This window comes from Ascidiella aspersa, chromosome 5 (genome assembly GCF_963924565.1).
Source record: "Ascidiella aspersa chromosome 5, kaAscAspe10.2, whole genome shotgun sequence".
Lineage (NCBI taxonomy): Eukaryota > Metazoa > Chordata > Ascidiacea > Phlebobranchia > Ascidiidae > Ascidiella > Ascidiella aspersa.
The window spans coordinates 31,620,042-31,639,147 of NC_139451.1; positions in this window are offsets into that span (position 1 = coordinate 31,620,042).

The window sequence follows — 19,106 nt, forward strand, 5'->3', positions numbered from 1 at the left end:
TTGGTAAAGCAATCCAATTAGTAGACATAGATGATTTATATGTATCTGTAATTCACACGGGAAACGACATCCCGGCCATTTTGTGTCACAACGTCCCGGGTTTAGGATTAAGCAATCCAATTAGTGGACAACGCGGCAAGAAATTCCTCCCTTGATTGGTGAGCGTGTTTCGCAAGTTTGTTTTGAGCTCGCACTTCAGGCGCGTGGTTGTTTCTCAAGTAACTGTTCCTGGGAAGGTTCAGAAGGAAAACACGAAGCATCGTTCCTAAAAAAACTTCTAAGGTACGTGGAGACTGTTGTTAAAACATTAGGTAATATAATAAACTACGTAATTACATACTGTACTTTTTATGTAAACGAAGCCGACATGTTTAATGTTTCAGTGTATATATTTAGTCGAAGAGTGAATGTTTGTTGCCAATTGAGGCTTGGTTTGTCGATGTGTGTTTAGTCTGATGTGAATGTGGGGCCAAGGGTTGGTAGGAACTTCCAAGGGTGGTATTTGGGGCTCGAGATATTTCCGGGTGGCATCTAGACTGGCCCCACTGTATGAATGGGAAGTGGTGTAGTTTGTGTGAATGTACAGTGTAGTTATATAATGTCAGATTGTTATGTAGATATATGTAGATATTTACAGGAGTTGGCTTAACCGACATTCTTTCTCTCATTAACACTGTTTTATTTATCTTAGGTTCTGGCTGATTCATCACGCAACATTTATTTTGCTTTTTAGTGCAATAGAATTACGTCAATGAAATTATTAAACAGTTCTGCAAAAAGACAATCCCCGAAAGTGGAGGAAGTGAAATAACAAAATATCTTTGCAGAAGCCTTCTCCAAGCCTAATGATGCTAATACACTTTCAGGTATGTTTGACCACCTACTTGTTGAATTTTCAGCATCGAATGTAGGCTTAGCAGCTAACCTATGACCGGTCCTCTTTTGTGTGTTTTTTGGGCGCTTGGCTGCTAACCTTTGTGGTCGGGTTTATAAAGTTTCCAGGCCATGCTGCTTGAATTGTGATAACAGCTTCTATTAAATTAGTAAGAAGTTAATTTTATTTTATTATAATAGAAAAAAAGTTTGAAAAGCTGTTTGTTTAAAAATGAATTTCTGCTCGATTTTGTTAACTTTACATTTTTTTAAGTATTTTTATCGATTATTCTTATTACGTAGTTTCACGTCCTGAATTATTCTTGTATTACCACTCATTGGAACTTTAATATGTCAAAAAATGCTAGATTTTATTTTATAGATGATTGACCCCTGATCGTTGTCGAGGATAACAGAATCTGCAACGAAAACTGAAAAATATCGGTATAAAAATTGCTACTTAAAACGCTCTTTACTAAGGCATGTGTAGAGTGGACCCTTGCTACACTAAACATTTTTTTCAAGTTTTAGTTTGATTATAGAATAGAATATTGACTTAAGACCGCCGAACCTATTCCTCCCAGTTATTTAAGTTTCAAGTTTCAAACTAGCTATTTAATCCTATGTAGCTCCTTAGACATTAATTTCCAACCCATTTCTTGTAGAATAATAATTCTTAACGACGAAAGCGTTCAATTATTTTTTTCAATAACTTAATCTATATTTTTTAGTAAATCTTGAGATCGAAAGATATTTTTCACTGAAAACTAAACAGTTTAAATGGTGCTATATTGCTCGTGGAACTATCGTAATAATTAAGAAGCCATATCCACTATTGGCCTGTATTTTTACCTAATATTTCAAAGTTTATAATTGTGATATAACTCAACTTTAATGCGCTATATATTCTATTTTACATGATTATATTACGTTGCCAAACTATTTTACTAAGGGATATTTATTTTTGTATGAAAACGCTGCTTGTATAATGCAGATATTCTACATTGAAAGTAACAGTGTAAACCAATGGGACTTCAAAACACAATCTAATTTACCTGCATCTGTTTAATTCACATTCATTTTCGGATTTAATTATGGTTTTATAGAATATCTTTCTGTAGACGTTTAAACCGACAAAGACAGGGAATCGCCTCATGAACAAAACCAGCGGAACTCGCCAGCAAAGTTGTTAACAACGGAAGAGGATATTATGTTGCAGAATGAGGTTTTTAATTTTGCCTATGCTAAATTTTTAACGTTTTAATTGTAAAATTTAATAATGAAAAGCCAAAAAGGTCGAGTAGGTTGACATCACATTGATTAAAACGTTTCGATGCGAACTTGTATCTTACGTTTGTGTGACTAAAGTGTGACTTGGGAAGTAAATTAAAAGGTGAGACGCAATTTATACAATTTTGAGTTTCTATTATCGGAGAATTAATTGGCACCTACAGGCGTTAAACAGGCACAGGGTTGTGATAAGGTGTGAAGACGTCTTAAGATGTTGTCCATCTACTCGGCCGTTTTTGCTTTGAAATTCATTATTATCAAGCTACATTACAGATCCGTGAATAGTGTAACAAAGTTGTAAACCTTGTATTGTAAATTCGTATCAAGTTTATTTGGATTTAATTCGTACTTGCTTAAACACTTATTCCAGGGGAGGTCAGCTTTGAACCTATGGATAATTTTATGTTTCTCTATTCACTAGAACTTCGCTATGACGTCAAACTTGATCGTTGCTCGATCGGCTGGATCCCCGTTATTGTTGCCCGAAGAACAGCGCTTCCTCAATATCAAGGTGAGTTAGATTATCATAATATAACTCTTTACCACTTCAAGTATAAAATAATAAACTCGTTGTGTTAAAATCAATGTTTTTATCGATTTGAAGATTTTTTGTAATCTCCGTTCAGAAATATATTTAACGTTTCGAATAACTCTTTATTCATTTTTAAGTGTTTACATCGATTTGACGATTTTATGTAATTTTCCTTCAGAAATATATTTCAAGCATGACAAAATTCGAATAACACAATGGGGCTACTCGATAAAAGAAGGCAATCAGCAAAAATGGTAAGGTTAGCACCTCAAATTTTCGTGACAAAATTACCCCCTAAAAGTTTGTTAAAAAATTACCTTTACTTGTAATATGTTTACCATAGAAAAGTGTACAGACTTGGCAATCCAGAAACTTAGTTTCATCCTTCATCTTAAAGAACTCCAAGCTGAATTTGTCTTCGGCGACATTTCGGGGAACTGGCCGTCGAGCGAAGAAATCAACGAAACAACCGGACTGGACTCTACTCTTCACAAAGCCCTTCATCACAGGTAAGGTTGGAATATATCCTTAACAAGTGTAGTGATTAACTTGGCAGTCCGCAAACTTAGTTTTTACTCAAAGCTGACTCTTCTTTGGCGAATTCTTGGGAACCAGCTGACGAGCGAAGACACCAATGAAAACACGGGACTCCTACTCTCCACAAAGCCCTTCATCAATTCATCACAAGCAAGGAACTACAACAACGATCTCGGCAATTAAAGCATGATCTTATCTTCAACAATCCCAAGATCTTCGCAAGCTTCGATTGTCCATTTCCTCGTCGTGCCAAATCTACACAAGTCCTGCTGCTTGCAAAAGCAATCAAAGTGCTGTATACCATAGAGGCTGTCGCGCGAGTCGATCTTCGGCCGTGGGGTTCATTTATAGGCCTAACACCGCTATAACGTGCCTTGATTTACAGGTAACCGTCTGCGCAAATCAAGGCTTGGCAGGGAGCCTTGCCTGTGCTGTGTACGGTACAACAAGCTGGTGCCGCGAGAAAGGTGTTATTTAGTTGAGAGGTTTACCCTTTTAGGCGCGGCACCATTTTAAAAAGTAGGATTCTGCCCATTAGATGTTTCCATTAAACTGTTAGCGGGATTCCGGGCACCCGCCAAGCACCAAATAAGCTTCGTTTAGTATTGAGTGCGGAGCCTGTAAACATTCTCCCGTAAGGTTTGCGGTTTAGTTCAGTTCAGGTTTATTTTGTTTGCTTTGGGGATAGAATTAACTTAGAATGTTATATTGGGTTCGCGCATTGTTAAATTGCAACAGTGCCTACGATGCTAGATAAGGGCCTTGCGCATGAAAGGCACATGTTCATGCAACCCTGTGTTAGACACTTTCCCTTCCAAATGTTAGATCTAGGGCATTATTTCACTTTTTTGTGAGCCTTTGACCGACCCCCGTTGACATTGGTTTTTAACGGAGTTTAGTATCAGTCGTATTTTAGAGTGTTGTTTACAGCGTGTCAGCTTAGCAATGCTACTACCTCAGTGGCTTATTCAGATTCAAGTTCTCTTCCTGGCATTTTCACCCACACACACAATCACACAAGCCCCCTCCCTTCCCCGCCCGCCATCTAGCAATTGAAAATGCCGGAAGAGAAACAAAAAGCGTTTAAAACCAGTTTAATCTGACCTGATAAATTGCAGCATTTGCTGATAACTGAGTAATTTTTCACCAACTAAACTTACCTCGCGTCCTTCCGACGTGTGACGAGTGTTGTACGCCTGCCAGTGCACTCGTCCGGTCATGGGCTCGCCCCTTTTTTTCACCTTGACTGTTTGCGTCAGATTTCTGCAGAAATTATTTATATTATATGCTCGTTTACCCCACGGTCGTTGTCGGCGTCGCCCTACAACCCTTAAAACCACTTTTTAACATTAAATTGTTAGTTAACTGAACACTTATGTTAAGCCTTGGCAGATAAAATAATTTGACGAAATCGCGCAACAGTCTCGCCTTCTACATTTTCTGCACCTTATTTTGGCGTACTTTTGGCGTCGTTTAGCAACAGTCAGGCGCATCCTGGGCGGTGAGTCGTTCCCACTTAAGTTTATTGCGTCTTTTGTTGACTCTGCCGCTCAGGATTGCAAGCTAATCGGCAGCAGAGAATTTCGTGTAATTTTTTGTACAACATCCAACGGAAAGGCGGAGTGTTCGAGCTACAGTGACGAGTCGATGATTCGAGTACGAGTGATCTTGACAAGTACACACTGAACCTCCTTTCGAAGATACTCCAACGAACGACTACCAACTTTTTATTTATTATCACTTAGTCAGAATAGACTTTCCAACTTCTAACTTAACCCTGTTGTATATTTTGTCAGGATAGCTGCACTTTGCTGCTGCCGATATTAGGGAATATTTTGTTGCGTTGCGAGGTATGACAGGAAGTTTAGATGCCAGGATATAACGCGCCGCTTCGTACACTGTGTAAAGCGATATTGGACTTCGTAAAACTTGTGCGTTTGTTATATTAAGCAAAACTCTGCGCTTGAAATGAGAGTTGGTTTCTTTCGTCAATATCTTGCGGCTTACCCCGATCCGGGATGATTGTTTCCAAACTGCTGCGTTGTTAGATGCTCTTGCCTAAAACGCAGCGGTTTTGGCGTTTTCCAATTGTTTTCCTAACTCGGTTTTGGCGTCTTAAGTTGTTTCCAAACTCTGTTTGGCGTCCTGTTCCTAAAAATACGAGTTGTACGTATTTCGCAAATAAAACAAAATGTAAATGAGTGTTGATTTATTGTTTTTCAACAAAAATAAATACGGAATTGGTGAGTCCGTAAAATGCAGTGCTTTCCACTATTCCAGCAACTCATTGTGTTGCTCTTCTATATTTATAATTTGGGTTTGTTAGATCGAAATAACTTTTTGAAAGGCCGACTCGATCCTGGCAATTTCACCAATGCCCAAAGTCCTTCCCCTTAAAGCCCAAAGCCCGTTAAACTTCGATGGAATTGCCGGATTGGAAAAACCTTTTAAAATAGAGATTCGATCTTTAGGTTGCAATTCGAATGCTTCAGTCGATTTAGTAACTCTCCAAGTGGACGCCGCCTTGCATTTCCATGCAAACAGCCCTAAACCATGACTTGCCCAAAAAAAGTTTTTTTTCTTGGAATTGCTGGGCGGGGAATGCTCAGTTTTTCTCGCTCGACCGGAAGAGGGTTTACATTTAATTATGGGGCGAAATCTTTTAAACTCTACTAAATAGAATCTACCACATATTAGAATTAACTCGTGTGTTGGAGCTTTTGTTTTTCATGTGCGTCCCAACTTTCTTGAAGAAGGAAAAGACGATTTCTCGGTCGCTTACTTTGAAACCAGAAAACTTCAGTTTGGTAAGACATACTATTTTACAAGTTGGGCAAGCCAAATTTTGTCTAGATTTATCCGTAGTCTAATCAGCAACCTGTTTCAACTTTCAAGGTTGCATTCATACAACGTGTTGTACGACAACATTTCGTGCAGAAGCTTCTCACTATGAATTCAAGAACTGGCGGAAGGTGGATCAACTCACCTACATCGTTCTTTTTTCTATCGTACAAGGTAATACATATTCTAAAATCATAGAAATAACGTAATTTTGTTACGAGTGTCTTTTTGCATTTTGCATAAGTTTCCTAATAGTCCTTGACGAATTCCATGCTATAGCTGATTTGTAGCTTTTTGTGATTAATAATCTAGTGTTGCTTTTGTGGCAGATCGCCGTTTGAAAAAGCAGAGAAACAGTGGCCTGGAATTTTTAGGCACACTTGAGTAGAATTTAGAATGCTATAGCTGATTGTTATAGGAGGGCATGGGGAACCGCGGTTTTTTTGTCTTTTAGGCGCTGTTTTGCTGCTGATGGATCCTGTTCACCATTTTGATTTATCAACCTGCTTCCAAAAGACTAGTGAAATGGCCGAAAGCTTATTTTCCAGATGTAAAACTTTGAAATTTTACATCAAAGCTTTTTTTTTAGAACAAATGTTGGTTCAATGACACAATTCCCGGAGTTGTAGATTCATCCCAAACAAGCATTAGGTAAATAACACAATTTTGATTTGTTGCATTTTATAAAAGTAATACTAATAAAGGTTTGTGTGTTTTATGTTATATAAAGGATAGGTGAAGAGTTCGCCTACTAACAATAACTTAAAAGGAAACTTAGTGTCCCTAATTGATTGGAAAACTCTTGATTTGAAACCAATGGAATCGTCGGATTGAAAAAAAAACTTATAAAAAAAACTTGTAAAAAATCCGCTTGCGAAAGATAAGGTTAGGTTAATATTGGAATAAACCACGCTCGTTTAACGTTGTCCAGTCATTTGTGGTGCGATTCGCCGCACAAAACAACATTTTTGTTAAATATCCTAGGGAAAGCTACGGGTATTCTAAAGAAGTTAAATGTAAAAGTTGCAGGCCCTTAATTTTGTTTCAAATGTGTTGTTATACGAGATAAATGAAACCCAATATTTTTCCTTCATAGTTTACGTTCCAGTAAAAAAAAAATCTCTTACAAGAAACATGGAGATTTTTTAGGAAATTGCGTAGAACTTACACAAGTTGCTTTTAATAACTAAACCTGCTTATCATTTTAGGTCAACCCTTGGGATATGAACACACACTTTAAAATTAACGATAAAAATCTAATCCCTAATTACCCCAGCCATAAATGGACGACATCCTATTGGATTTTTATTCCGGCAAAAAGGTATGTGATTTGGTTGAATTATAAGAAAATTGTGAAGTTAACGCAAATCCACAAACCGTTTATTCTTGGTCCACAGAACACTATTACCTGTTCTACAGTAACTCTCGAGGAAAGACCAATATTTGATGGTTGATTACGGATATCAGTTCAAATCCTACATTCCTTCGTATGTTGCACTCTAGTATGTGTAATATCCTCGTATGTTCTTGATGCAATATAATATGTTAAACATCTTGCATTTGTTTTATAGTATGTGTAATACCCTGTTCTTGATGCACTATGTTAAATATCCTTAATGTAACTTGTTTTTATTGACGCAGATATGAGCTACACTCCAAAGAGCAATTTCAGAGACTAACCCAAGACACGACTGTTACTTTCTTTCCTCTATAGTTATTATGACCGTTTCATTAGATTAAGTTTTTAATTGAAGCAAACTAGGATATATTTATAACGTTCGTTGTTGAAGGTTTTTGTGCATTTGTCTTGGTTTGTCGATTTGTTGTTGTGTGGTCTGTTGTGTTGAAGTGGGGCCAAGGGTTGGGTAGGAACTTCCAAGGGTGGTATTTTGGGCTCGAGAAATTTCCGGGTGGCATCCTATAGACTGGCCCCACTGTATGAATTGGAAGCAATGTGCTTTGTGTGTGGATTGATGCAACGTCTTACTGAGCGAGATTTTGTCATTTGAGAGTAAAAGTGGTATAGTGTGGTGTTTTAATGTTAGAACTTTCATTTTCACTCAATGACGATCCTTTTTTACTCAATGACCATCCTTTTGGAGACGAACCATTGGAAGCAAGCAATAAACAAACTAACAAAATGTCCTTGTGCGACAACAATAAGGAGCTACGAAAAGGTTAACATCGCGAAATTTTTATAAAGTACACTCTGTCTCTAGTTTGTGGCCCTTTCAACAAGTCGTCAGCACCCTGCCGCGAAACCTTGCAACAGCACAACTGGCAGATGAGGGATGCATATCCCGCTCCGCATCCATTTTTATTTCATCAAGGCAAGTTTATAATTGTTTTCGGCCTTTTATGTGTTGTAGTAAATAAAAATTTACTGTAGCGTATTGAGTTTTGTAGTTAAAGTAAGAATGCGCTACAAGAGCCGACGGCTGCCGAAGTCTCTTACGTGTCCTTGTATCAGACTCCCAAAGGAACAGGCCGGTAAAATAGTGAACAACGGTCACGTGTATAGTGACGTCAAATTAGGCAATATTAAGTTAAGTTGCATGTTGAATGCTACAGAACCCCCCTTCCAATGAACAAGTCAGGCGTAGGCATTAAAGCAAATTGTGCTGGTTAAGTATCACTATTGCTAGAATCCAAACTGTTTTTATTACTTTTACGCAGATTTTGACAAGCTTTTCCGACCTTAACCACCAATCAACTTCGGTACTTCCATGTCTGTTGGTCAACGAGCAAATTTCCTGCTATTATCCAGTAATATTGTACACGGATTTTTCTTCAAATCCTGATATTGTACTTCAGTGATATGTCTCTTGGTTAACGAGCAAATTTCCTGTTTTATCCCCCAGGAATATTATACACATTTTAATTTTCGAATCCTGATATTGTGCTTAATTAAGTGATATGTCTGTTAACAAGCAAATTTCCCGCTATTTTTTTCCAGGAAATGTCGGTTGGTTAACGAGCAAATTTTTTGCTATTTTCCCAGTGATACTGTACACGTATCGAACATTATATTGTATACTTTATACCTGTTTGGTAACAAGTAAATTTCCTGCTATTTTTGTATTGTGCACGTATTTTACTTCTATTTTTCCCCAGAAGTATTTTACTTCGAATCCTGATATTGTAAACTAAATTCTGCCAAGTTTAATTGTACGAAGATAAAAACCGTACGAATTTAAATTTTGTTTTACTATACGATTAAGATACTAGGCAGTGTTTGCAAAATATTGCGTTTATTGCAACAGTTATTTACAGTTTAGCACAGCAACCCTAATAAAGTATAAGCTACGCAAAATTTGGACTAAATTTGCAAAATATTGCGTTTATTGCAGCGGTTTGACGGGATTTTTTTTCGTTGGATGCAGTATGGCACCTATCGGGATAACGCATTTGCTTGAATTCGCGCAATTTGAACAATTGCTGCTACGACTTTACGTTTGTTAATGATTTTCGATCGACATATGTCACGGGTTTTCGTAGTAGCTCCGTTTAAAAAAACACTAAACGTTTCAATTGATTTGTCACGGGCTATATATCATGTGGATTCAGCAAGCTTATATTATGCTGGTAACATGTGAAATAGTGATTAAGTCCGGGGCGGGCAACTTCTCCCGTCTGCGGGCCTGAGATGCTAAAATGAAATACTTGGCGGGCCGGATTCCCGAATCCATTAATCGTGTATTGTTCCACCTATACAAGAAATAAATCGTATTTTTGTTGTTTATTATTGTTAAATTCGCGACCATCTTTGTCAACTTTATTTTTGTCGGCAAAATCCATGGAAAAATATTTATTGTAGATTCTAAATTTAATTTGTAAACAAAGAATCTAAAAACACAAATAAAGCAAAAAACTAAAGTATTACTAGCAGTCACTATTAACGTAGTAAGCAAGTAGTGGGGATTGCGGTAGACTGTGGCCCTGGGCTGCAATTACACGTAAGACCGGAAACTGTCTACGGGCCGCTCAAAAAAAACGCCGCGGCCGTATGTTGCCCGCCCCTGGAAGGTAATACAATGATAACAGCACTTGAGTAGTGATTAAATTGGTCATTCGCGCCTTACCTTTAGTGATCTATTTCAGACACAAAACTGTTTTTAGGTTAAACGTTCATATTTTATTTTTACACTGTTTTAAAACATATGCAAAGTTTACTGGGAATTTACAGAGACTGACAGTTGAATATTTATAGCCACGCAGATAAGTCGCATAATTAAACACGCCATTTCGCTTTCAAATTAATGTCGCTTTCACACTGGCTGTGAGTGTTACTCTGATTGTGGGGAACCATTTAGGTACAGATTTTAGACACACAATATGACATGGTTTAAAACACACCACATGATTTGAAATTTCTATTGAGTGGCACGCAGTGCAAACGTTTAGGCATAAGTAAATTTGTTTTGCCATTTCAAATAAAGTTTGCATTGTTTATGTCTCCTACGAAGATCTTACGCTGTATGCTGATTACCACATTTCGTAACAGTACTTTTTGGGTATATGCTGATTTAGCATTTATATTTCATTATCGTGGGCTATAACATGAGGCTAGCAGTTTAACATGTTACAACGTAATGTTCAATAGTAATAAGAGCCCACAGCATATAGCTTTATTTTGTTTAACCTGACAAAAATACAGGTAGTCTTCGTAGATAATCGTGGTTATTGTTTTTTTACCAATTAAACTGATAAGTACTATATTTAGCCTAACCTAGGCAACGCTGGGTATTTTTTTTTCGGAAAATTCCCCAAAGTTATTAAAACTACCTTCACCAGTTTTCAGAGCAATACAGAAAATAGAGGAAATAGACCATTTCCTTATGAGTCGGCGCTTTTCTTCGTCGAGAATTTCTTTTCAAAGAACCAACAATATAACGATGCGGAATTTTGTTTAAGTTAGTTATATGGCGGTAAACAGGGATGGGGATGGTTAATGATTCGTTTAGAAATGCTTAGCAAAAAAGACTGGCTCAGATGTGCCTTCGCAAGGCACTTTATAATTCAAAAATCTTAAAAAGAACAAAATGCAGCTATATATATGATAGAGTTTTAGGCGATCTCGCCATGCAATAAAATATGTCTTTATTCGTAAACTTGTAAAACCAGCTTGGAACGAACCTGGTAAATCACGGCCCGCGAAGCAATTCAATTCAACCCGCAGCTTACTTTATAAAACTTTAAGAAATATTCCTTCGCGTTTTTTCCAGCTTGTTTGAAACTAAAATATTTATAGCTATCTTTACAAATGAATCTCAATTCAAATTATGAGTATTTCAAATCCCTTTTTTAATCAAGACCGCCAATACATCTTCGGCCTCGCATGTGGCCCCTCGTTCACTATAATTACCTATCGTTAAGAAGTATATCTAATTCCAGTAGGCCTTCTCGGAAGCTGCCGGTGAACAAATAAATTAGTAATAAATGTGTTTTTGATACTGAAAATTGGTTATTCTGGTATTGTTCTGGCAATGGTGTGTCTTAGTTCGGCGTATTTACGCCTAAGGGAAACAACGTCGAATCTATATATACCTTTGTAATCAATAAATATGCTGTTGCTACCCGGCTAAATGGTCCCATGCCACATAAAAAGTTTGCAAGAAGCGCAAAAAGACATACATTGACGTTATGCTGTTCGCAAACTCACATAGACGTTAATTGTTATATAATTGCCATATTGCAAAGACGTTTAAGATTTGCACAAACGACAAGAAATATTACTTAGATACTGTTATAAGGCGCACCTAAATCCAAAACCATTAGCAGCAGGTTTCTGCTCGTCGATCACTGTTCCGCTGACGCGTATATAAATAATAAAACTCAAGTTAAACCGAGTCAGTATCAGGCCTTAAACCTTTACATCACGATGCCAGTATAAGTGGAATATAAAAAAATGCTTCCTTTGTACGTCTTTGGGGTTAGTAAGAAGTAATGGCAGGGGTTGGGTTAGGGTTAAAATCAAGAGCAGAGTTAGTGATGTACTTAGGGGTGCGGTTTAGGCTTAGGTAAAAGGTTTATAGGCCTGATTCAACGGGTTTAGGACTGAATATATCTTCCTTTGAAAAATGTCTGATCCTTTACCCTTTACTCACGAAATATCAAAGCGTTTCTAATCAGTTCTGATAAACATTTTAAAAAACGTTTAAAGGAAAAATATCTGGCGCGTTTTGTTGAAACCAGAACGTTTCCTTTAAAATATGTCTGATCCCTGTTTAACTCAGGTTTTCCAACTTTCGGTTTTTTTGCTAGTTAAATACTTTTAAACAAATTTGATGTTGTAGAAAGAGTTTACAGTTACACGGTTTTGGGCTATACGGTCACAAAGAAAAGGTTGAAGCATTACAAGGCGCCTTGAGGCTGGCACGATTGTACTGTAATGAAAATGACAAGAGTACGTTCCATAAATTTGAAAAGCTTCGTACAATCGCAAGCATATGTACATTTAGACTTTAGATTTGGTGGTCCCAAAACTTTTTTGGCTCGCGGCACACTTAACTGAACAACAATAGAGTAATTTTACAATCGCCCTTAACACACGACAAACTATATGTAAATGTCTCAATATTATTTATTAATAATGGATAGTGCTTGCGTGTATGCCTATTGGTAATGCAAATACTCTACAATGCGAAATTACAAAAAGTTTCGCAGCACACTTTGCAATCTCTCGAGGCACTGAATAAAACCATTGCCCCTGCGAAAATCTTGGTAAAATCTTGCTAGGTAACATTTTGGTGGATTTGTATCACGGGCTTGCATTTGCAAAGTGCTGCTGTTATAAAGCAACGTACTTAGAAGTTGTATTTCATACAGTTGAAATAGCAAGAACGAAATTTGGTAAAAAAAATAATCCCACAAAAGTGAAACAGATTCGGCCAACGAGCACTTATTAGGCCATGTTAGAAGATTCTCAATCAATTAAATTCAATTATAAAGAGGGTTCTTCCGACAATTATTTATTCTGTACTGACGTTTCGATAACCTGTCCAGGTAATCTTCATCAGGGCATATAAACTTGTAACCTTGCAGAGGTATGTATACAGTGAAGAAAAACGACGAAAAAACAAGGTGGCAAAACGAGGCGAAAGAGAAAAAAGAAAAAGAAAACAAGGCGCGAATAACGTGAAAACGTGAGAACCGGCTGCAGCCTTCTAATGGCCGCTACTGCGCAAAAATTGATAGGAAGGTGCAAGAAATGTATCTTGCTTAACGTTCGTGGTGTTAGAATGAGTGTGTATCGCCCAGGATTCTAAGAAGACACGGCGGTGGTAATCTCCTTCTCTAGTTGCAATCGAAGCACCTCCAAAGTCGATGACATGATGTTGCTTTGTGGCGTGACTGGACAAAGCAGATTTCGACGCATCATGTTGCCGGACATCTCGTTGATGTTCTTTCCTTCTCGTATTAAATGCTCGTCCCGTTTCCCCAATGTACACTGCGGAACATTCTGCACAGGGAATACAATAAACCACCCCCTTTGTGTCAAATATATCCACGGGGTCTTTGGGTCGGGAAATCATCCTGCCCAGGGTCTGATATGGTGTTACCGCCACTGTTAAACCAAAATCGCGTAACATGTGCTGGACGACCTCTGTTAAATTTGGAATATACGGTAAAACTACTAATCCATCCGTTTGGCGTCGAGTCTCGACGAGATTATTTTAGTATCCACTTGGGGTACCCATTACGGCGTAGAGCTGCGCGTACGTGCGATAATTCGTGGACCAGGTCCGTCGGATCGCTTGTGAGGCGTCTGGCTCGAGTTATCAAGGTATGCACGACCGCACGAGATGTGAAGTGCAAGACCCTGTCCGTGTTCGTCGGTTTACGGTACACCTGTGTTTTCACCTGCCCATTCGCCAAACGTCCCACCAATACGTCATGAAACGGTATGCAACCGCTAACTGACAACGGATTACTTGTAGGCTTTATTCCTAAACCGTTGCAAGTACATCGTTCACCATTATTCTATCAATAGAATCAATGCTGTTAAACTATATATAAAAACGATAGGAAAAACTCATGTAAATATCCCGATAATGGATCTAAATTCAAAGATTAACTCTCACTCTCACGACCTCAAAATCCGAATGTTTTTGCAAAGTTTTTTTGATAGATGAGATATTTAAAAAAGAGCGTCTTTTAATATTTCTTTCATTAATTTAAAAGAACCTTAAACTAAGCAAAGAAAAGTATTGCCGGTAAATAATGGTGCATAATTACTTGTATATATATAAACATGTATATTGGTAACAATACAAAGTTTACTTTCCACTAAAAGAACGCTTTTCGGTTGTTGTTGTAAAATTGCGCTAATCAAGACCCCTGTAAAGCAACCTGTATTATGACAACGTAAAGTCTAACATAGGGTTCCTCTCCGGGAATGTTTCGACGGGAAATTTTCGGGATTTCCTGCAAATTAGCAATCCCGAATCCCGGGATTTTTTTTTATAGTTCCGGTTATTCGGCAACATAGCAAAACTTAAAAAAATGGTCGATTTTGACTGATATTTAGAAAAAAAAGTCTATAAACCTATTAAAGTGGTTGCCTGAGTTGCTTTATTCGCGCTTACCAGCGAAAAACTTAATTAAATTATACTACCGATAAAATGCGCTTTTCAACGCACCACGCACAAAAACTTGGTTTCCGTTAGCTGGTGTAAAGTTGTACGCTATTTGTCGGCATTTTAAAGTTAACTTTTATAACTGTTTGGGATTTAGGTGCGCATCTGTTGCTATCAGTTTGTTTGCTGTAAGTTGAGCTTTCTGTTTCTGAATCAGACTGTACAAAAAAAAATTACCTAATCAGATTTAACATGATGCAACAACAGGAAGCAATTAGTGGTCGCAAACCCTAATCAATCTAAATCGCATACTGCACAAGGAAGTATACACTAAAAAGTTTAAGGCATATATACTAAGAAGGACAAATAACAAAAAGCAAAAAAATTAATTAAAAAAAAAATGTTTGTTTACAAATGAAAAAATGTTGGGGGCTCTGGGCTTCATGGCACTAAGGTTCGCTCAACGTACTCGGTTTATGCTTTCAACATATAATATAGGTGAGCTAATTTCTAATGACATTATTTAAAGTAATTAAACATCATTCAGCATGCCATTCCGCAATGAAATAATTTTTGTATGCAGACTTTTGTTGTAAAAGTTAGAGGCCGTTGTTAGATTTGTTGTCGCCAGTGCAGGACATCTCAATAAATCTAACAATGTCAACTTCTGCAGTCGGCAACAAAACCTTATCAAACAGCAACTTAATTTTAAACTTCTGGGGTTGAGGAATACTAAAATAACATTGTGAAGAGTCAGGCGCTAGCCCAGGGGTCGGGAACCTTTGTAGCTAAGGGAGCCATAAAATCCAAATATTCTTGGTTGTATTTCCATGAGAGACATACAATACTTTCCAACATCTAGGCCTAGTTATAGGTTGCAAAAAATAGTAATTTGAAGAAGAACCTTTATTTAGTTCTCGTTTAGAAAACAGCACATCAGCACAAAAAAATAAATTACGGAGCTCCGTCGGAAGAGCAGTAAAGGGCATTTGGATATAAAGAGATTCCATCAAACGGGATAACAGACCCGAAAATACAGACAGAATTCGCGCAAACCGCTAAAAGATTTACTACTACGTGTGTTGAAAAGGAAAAATAAAGTTAGGAAAGCGGTCGTGGCCGTGTGCAGTTTTATTTAAATCCTGCTGATAAATGATTTCTTACATTTATCTGCAAGCAAGATTCTTTTATCAAAAGAGCCATATGGCGTTACTAAAAGATCCATATATGGATCGCGAGCCGTAGGTTCCCGACCCCTGCGCCAGCCTATAACAGTCGAAAATAAATCGTGCAAAAAATATATTTCTAGAAATGGCAAAAACTGGTGAGCATGTAGAATAGGTTTTCTTTCTATGTTATGCGCGCAGCGAAAAGACGCATGTTCGAAAAGACGCATAAAAAAGTTTTAAACACTTATTTTAAAAGTGCCATTGCAGCACTGCGCCTTTTTGTGGCTTGTTTGTGGACTGAGGCAGTTTTTGGTTGGTTTAAAATCCGTTTTTGTTTTGGAATTACTCTTTTAGAATTTGTAATTCGCAAAATCGCTCTTTACTTCTATTTGAATTTCCAGTGGATTCCACTGAAGCCCTAACTAATGCTTAATAAATAAACGACATTCACTTAAAAACGCAATCTTGTAAATTCTATATTGTTCGTCAAACACTTAATCTAAAACTAAAATCTTTTTCAGACATAAATTAAATAAATTGACTCAGTAGAACCAGTCTAAACAATTGGTTTTTCTGTTCTTAACTCATGGGAAATTCCATAAAAAAACTTTGCGACGTAGAACTTTTCACGCAAAAGTATTGTTTATTTAGACTAGAGCATAATCAATTCATCTGTTTAGAATAATTACACCTGTGCAAACGAACACATTTTATGCTGAATTCCAATTAAAAATAGAAAATTAAACAAAACACATTTCTTGTTATTCTTGATCACGGATGGCTGGTACAACCGTCACGGTTTAATGCATATTTACCGCCAATATAAACAACAAATACAAAAAATGCACCGAAGTTTAAAGAATTCATTTATAAACCATAATTGCAATTTTTAACATTTTGTCTAAACTGGTAAAACTAGATGCGGTTCAGTCAGTTTTATTTATAAACTTTCTATGCCGCAATTGTATTCCCGAGAACGAAACTAAAAAGAGGAACTAAACTTTCAAAATGGCCGCATATTTGTTTGTATTTCGTCACTGCAAAGTTAATAAGTGACTGGCAATACTTTTTTTTCGCCGAGCAAGAAAGCCAACAGTTTGTGTCATATGATGTTTGCAGATTTTTTGGCGCTGGTCTAGAATCCTACCACAGTTCTAAAATCAACGCACAAAATTTGAGTTAGGGTGCGGGTTAGCGTTTGGGTGTGGGTGGGTCAAGTATTATTATATTCTTTGTTTAATAATAATACCTGACCCACCTTAACCCAAACGCTAACCCGCACCCTAACCCAAGTGGTGTTTCGTTGTGGTAGGATTCTAGACCAGCGCCGATTTTTTAAATAGCTTGTAAGTTGTGCTAGTAACGTTTTGATATTTGATGAATTGAAAATATTACAGGAAGAGGCTATTTGCCCAGCTCAACTTTTACTAACTTCGAAATTGGCACTACTGTAACCGAATCTGCAAAATTACAATACGATTTATTGTTAAAGCGGTTTACAGTAGTGCAGATTTTGAAGTTCGGTAACCGGATACTTTTCAAAGTACAGTAAGCGGCTTTGGCAATAAATCATATTGTCATTTTTCAGCGCTGATCTACAATCCCACCACATTTTTTCGTCCAGGGTTTTATATTGGTAACAATTTTGGGTTTTGGTGCTGGTTAGCATTTGGGTGGGTTAAGGAATATTATTAAATAATAAATATAATAATACTTAACTCTCCCAAACACTAACCGACACCGTAACCCAAATTGCTAAGCGTAGTATGAAAAATAAAGGCCTGTTTGCCCTACAGCTGCACTGAGCTGAGCAAAGCGTAATTTGCATTTAAATTCTATTAAGGCGAGCGTTTCACGCTTTGCTAAACTCAAGCCCAGTGCAGCAATAGAAAAAGACGTTATGTTTTGGAGCTATTTAAACGCCCAGCGCAGCTCATTGCAGTTGCAGTGAAAACAATTTCACACTTTACTCAGCTTAGTGCAGCTGTAGTGTAAACGGGCCTTTATTCCATAGCTTTTACATAAATTTTACACTGCATGGACCAGCTAATTCTTCCATATATGGAAAATGGATTGACTGCCTTACTTCGAAGTGCGGGAATGGGTTGCAGGGCAAATAGCCTCTTCCAATATTACAATATTTTAATTTGTAGTGCAGCCAACGTTGGTCCCATAGTTAAAGTACTGCTGTCCTGTTAAGTTTTCCACACTTCGACATGGCAACAGCAGATGTCTTGACAACATTTCCAGAAGATTTCACAGAAAAACCTGATATATTGGAACTGCTTAACCGGTAATTGAAATAATCATGATAGCGATTGTGCCTTCTAGAAAGACTATTCTATACGACAAGATGTTTTTTAACTTAAACGTGTGGTGAGCAATAAACATTAAACCAAAAAATCACATTTACTGATAAAACAGCGCTCAGATCATAAAAGTAGAGCAAAAAATAGTAACACAAGCTGTGTCACTAAGGACTTTAATGCATTTAGCTGGGTTTCTGGGTATTTAAATGGAACACTACATTAGTTGGTAATAACCAAAAACAGTATTAAATTTTGATATTCTATCAGATTTAAAATCAAATAATCTAAAGTTTTATTTTTTGTTTTATAATATAAACATGTATTTCTCGACAAATTTGTCACCGTTAATTAATATGCATATTTTTTACAAATAAGTTGTCTTACAAAAATATCCTGTAGATCATTAAATGCTTGTGATGTGATGGTATATTTAACAGTACCATAGCAGTTTATAGATGTTTAAAGTTAAATACATTGGTATTCTAGAATAGTCGATTTTGCTCTATAATCACAACTTCAAAGTATTAAATACAAGTGTTTATTATTTTTCATTTACTTATTTTTCAAAAATTGTTAGTTGGCTATAAGTATATTATATTAGTTAAAAAATAACTATTGGTTGTGCAAAATTCAAAAAACAATATCTGTTCTGGGCCATTTTGCAGACATTGAAATGTATAACGACAATAAAAACATGAATCACCCCATATCATACTTTGTTGAATCCTTATTTCACACTTTGTCATGGATTGTTTTTTAGCTGTGAAAATGCACATGATAGTGTAAAATCACTATCCCTGGAATTAAACATAGTGGCCAGTTTTCCCGCTAACTTTTTAAAACAAAATTTTGCGCACAAGCCGAAAATAAGTGCGCCCAGAGACCTTTTTTTTAGTCAATATTGCCAATTTACCGAACTTGCAAGTCCTTAATAATAATTACTTTGGAACTTCCGTTTATTATAATCGGTAATTAT